Source organism: Nycticebus coucang, chromosome 21, assembly GCF_027406575.1.
Source record: "Nycticebus coucang isolate mNycCou1 chromosome 21, mNycCou1.pri, whole genome shotgun sequence".
Lineage (NCBI taxonomy): Eukaryota > Metazoa > Chordata > Mammalia > Primates > Lorisidae > Nycticebus > Nycticebus coucang.
The window spans coordinates 56,026,758-56,031,439 of record NC_069800.1 but is presented as its reverse complement, the minus strand read 5'-3'; positions in this window follow the sequence as shown (position 1 = coordinate 56,031,439).

Genomic DNA, 4,682 nt, shown 5'->3' with positions numbered 1-4,682 from the left:
GGAGGGTGGTGGGTTCAAACCTCGCCTGGGCCAGCTAAACAACAATTGACAACTGCAACCAAAATAGCCAGGCATTTTGGCAGGCGCCTGTAGTTCCAGCTACTTGGGAGGCTGAGGGGAGAGAATCACTTAAGCCCATGAGTTTGAGGTTGCTGTGAGCTGTGACACCATGGCACTCTACTAAGGGCAACATAGAGAGACCCTGTCTCACACACACACAAAAAAAAAAAAAGAAACAAAAACAAAAGAAAAACAACAAAACCAGTAAGACACCAGTTCATAACCATTATGACGCCTATAAGCCAAAATGGAAAATAACAAATATTGGCAAGAATGTGGAGCAACTGGAACACTCACACAGGTTTTATATACCCACATTATTGGTGTGTACATAGAAAGGCATAGCTGCCATGGAAGACAATGTGGCAGTTCCTCCACAAATTAAGCAGAGAGATACCATTTGATCCAGTAACTCTACTTTTAGGCATAGCCCCATAAGAAATAAGGGGCGGTGCCTGTGGCTCAGTGAGTAGGGCGCCGGCCCCATATACTGAGGGTGGTGGGTTCAAACCCAATCCCAGCCAAAAAAAAAAAGAAAGAAAGAAAAACGTGGGCAGTGCCTGTGGCTCAAGGAGTAGGGCGCCGGCCCCATATACCGGAGGTGGCGGGTTCAAACCCGGCCCCAGCCAAAACTGCAAAAAATAAATAAATAAAAGACACCTTAAAAAAAAAAAGAGGAGTTAATTATTAAAAAAAAAAAAGAAAGAAAGAAAAACGTATGTCTGCACGAAAATCTGTACACCAACGTTTATAGAAGCATTACTCAAACAGCCAAAAAAGCAGAAACAATGTAAATGTCCACCAATTAAATATATAAACAAAATGGGGTATATCCATGAAAATGGGATGGTATTCAAATGGGATGGTATTCAATGTTTTTTTAAATGAAGTCCTAACACATGTAACAACATGGATGATCCTTGAAAACATAATACTTGGTTAAAGGAGCCAGATAAAAAGACTACATATTATACAATTCCATCATATGTGAATGTCCAGAAGAAGCAAATCCACAGACAGAAAAGTAGATTAAATGTTATCAAGGGAAGAAGGAAACAGAATGTATCTGCTAATGGATATGGGGTTTCTTACTGAAAATGTTCTAGAAGTAGAAAATGGTGATGATTATATACAACTTTGTGAATATGCTAAAAACCACTGAATTGGGTTGGCTCCTGTGACTCAGTGAGTAGGGTGCTGGCCCCATATACCGAGGGTGGTGGGTTCAAATCCAGCCCCAGCCAAACTGCAACAAAGAAATAGCCGGGCGTGCCGGGCGCGGTGGCTCACGCCTGTAATCCCAGCACTGTGGTAGACTGAGGAGGGAGAATCGCTTGAGCTCAGGAGTTCGAGACTTGACTCATGAAAAAAATGGAAAAACCCAGCCGGGCGCCGCGGCGAGTGCCTGTAATCCCAGCGGCTTCCGGAGGCTGAGGCAGCGGGGTGCCCGCAGCCCGAGTCTGAGGTTGCTGTGAGCTACCATGCCCACTGCACTCTGCTCAGGGGCATAGGGTGGGACCATGTCTCAACAACAACAACAAAAAAAGAAATAGCCGGGCGTTGTGGCAGGCACCTGTGGTCCCAGCTACTCAGGAGGCTGAGGCAGGAGAATCCCATAGCCCAGGAGTTAGAGGTTGCTGTGAGCTGTGACGGTACAGCACTCCACCAAGGGCGAAAAGACTCTGTCTCAAAAAAAAAAAAAAAAACCCACTGAATTGTACACTTTAATAGGGTACACTTCATATGTTAAAAAAATGTCTATTTCATTAAAAAAAGATAATCTCTGTACTGCTAGGGCAAGACTGAACAACAAAAATCCAATAGCAGAATAGTGTATGGAGCCTTTGTGTAAAAAGGGGGAGGCCAATAAGAAAATATACTATTTTTTTAATTGAGATACAGTCTCATTTTGCTGCCCTTAGTAGAGTGCTGTAGTGTCATAGCTCACAGCAACCTCAAACTCTTGGGCTAAAGTGATACTCTTGCCTGAGCCTCCCAAGTAGCTGGGACTACAGGTGCTGGTCACAATGTCCCAGCTAGTTTTAGAGACAGGGTCTCACTCTAGCTTGGGCTAGTCTTAAACTCCTGACAGGCAATCCACCTGCCTTGGCCTCCCAGAGTACTAGGATTACAGTCATGAACCACCACGCCCAGCCCAAGAAAATATATTATTATTATTTTTTTTTTGGTAGAGACAGAATTTCACTTTATGGCCCTCGGTAGAGTGCTGTGGCTTCACACAGCTCACAGCAACCTCCAACTCCTGGGCTTAAGCGATTCTCCTGCCTCAGCCTCCCGAGTAGCTGGGACTACAGGCGCCTGCCACAACGCCTGGCTATTTTTTTGTTGCAGTTTGGCCGGGGCTGGGTTTGAACCCGCCACCCTCGGTATATGGGGCCAGCGCCCTGCTCACTGAGCCACAGGCGCCGCCCAGAAAATATATTATTTAGCCTGTGGTTATATAAAAATGCCAGAAGGATACATAAGAAACTAATAAATAGTTACTTGGGCTCAGAGTGGAAAAGGGGTGGATGGAGCCAGAGCTGGGAGCAAGACTTCTCAAAGACTTTCATATCATTTTTATTTTCAAAGCATGTGAATATCTTACGCAGAAAAAAAATAAAATTATTTTTAAAAATATAAGTCAGATCATGTTGTTCCTTTATAGGGAAAAGTTCTCCCCATCTCATTGTGAGTATAAATCAAAAACCCTATAATGCCTTTCAGGGACCCCTCCATCTGTCCCTGACCTCCCTCCTCTCACTATCCTTGTTCAGACCTGGAATATCAGAAGCATGTTGTTATCTTGCTTGGAACAGTTTGCCCACAGGTATTTGTGCAACTGACTCCCTCATCTCCTTTAGGTCTTGGCTCCAACAGCATTGCCTTGAACAGGCCTCCTGGGACCTCCTTCCCCATCTCCCAGGAGAGCAGGAATTCTACTGTGTTCCCTGCTATTTCCCTAGAACAGTGCCTGGGCCAAGTTGGCGCTTAATAAACATGTGCTGAGTGAATGGATGAAGAAATGAAGCTGTCTATTTGTGCATCACCGGTCTGGCACCAGCCACTGAGGGGGATTTATAGAATCTAGGAATAGCCAGCCACCCCATCCAGCTCCGGGGCTCTGGGACACAAGAGGAGAGCTTTGGAGGGTGTTTCCCTGAAACCTGAGATGTAGCCCCACCAAAGCAACCACCCTCCTGCCTCCTGCCTTAAGCACCTGGCTTAAAAATACAACTGCCTAGTTGATAAAGGAAGCAAGGCCGGCCAGCTTCACCAGAACTCACCAGGACTTGGGCAGCAGCCTGTTCCTAACATTTAAAGGTGACTTTTCCTTCCTGAGAAGAGGTGTGGGAAGAAAATGGGGAGAGAGAGTGTGTCTGGCTGGGGACAGTGGCTGCCCAGAGCAGGACTGCTCAGGAAACATCCAGGGAGGGACCGGTAGCTTAGGAATCCAGGACTTAAAAACAGCAGAGAACCAGGGCAGGATGGAGCCTCAGAAAGAAATTCTGGAAGATTTTTGTCTCCACCTCCCTCCTCTCCCCAGGCACCTCTTGGGTCCTTCCACAGCCTCTAGGCCAGCTCCTGTGTGATCACACTCCATGGAATTTGTATGAGCAGTGATTGTGTACTTGATAGTCAGCCAGACTTGGGGTAAAACCCCGCAGCTGTCATTTACCAGCTGAAGTATTAAAATCTTCTATTCATTCCAGAAGCATTCATTCAGCTTCTCTACCATGTGCCTGCCGTGGATCTGTGCTCAGAGGTTCCGCTGTGAACAAAGCAAATCTCTGCCCTTAGGAGTTTGTTTTCTGGTAGAAGAAACAGGAACTGCAAGATCAGTGCTCATGACAAACGCTGTGAAGACAAAACGGGATGATGTCACAGTGACTGGAGGGGTGGCAACTTTGAGCAGAGAGGTCAGGCGGGGCATCTCTAAGGAGGCATCATCACTGGTTATTAAGAGTAAATGAAATGTTGCCCAGCGACTTCCTGGCCCATTGCCTGGCCGATACTAAGTACTCAACAAATCTTATAGTGCCTCTTATTATATTCAGAGAAGATGAATTCCAGAGGAGATAGGGAAGACTCAAGGTTTCCCCTGGGCACACAGCACTGAGCTGGCACATAGGTGATGTACTTTTAACCTCTGCACACAGTAGGGCTTGATAAACTGCTGCTCCACTGTCAATTGGGCCTTCTAGGGAGCGCTGTATGGATTGCCCACCAAACGCTTCCTTGGCCGGAGCCCGGCCTCGGCCTGACGCCCTTCCCTTGAGCACAGTAAGCACTTAACACTGCGGCATGAAACAGTGCCGGTTTCTGGACCCGGCCTCGGCTCATTGCACAGGCCCGGAAGCCCAAGCCGCGCTTGGCCCAGACTCGCCGCGGGTCGCCGAGGGCAGGACTCTGGCGCCGGCCAGCGGGCAGAGCAGAGAAAGCCAGGACTTGCCTCGGCCCCAAGCTTCTGCGCCCAGCTGCGGCCCAGCCCCCGAAGCGCCGCTGTTGGCTGCGGCTCAGCGGCCGCCGATTGGCCAGCGCGGTTCCGGCGCGGACTCCGATTGGCTATGACGCGCGGCCAGGCTAGGCCCCCGCCCGCCCTGCCGCCGCGCCTGGAGCAG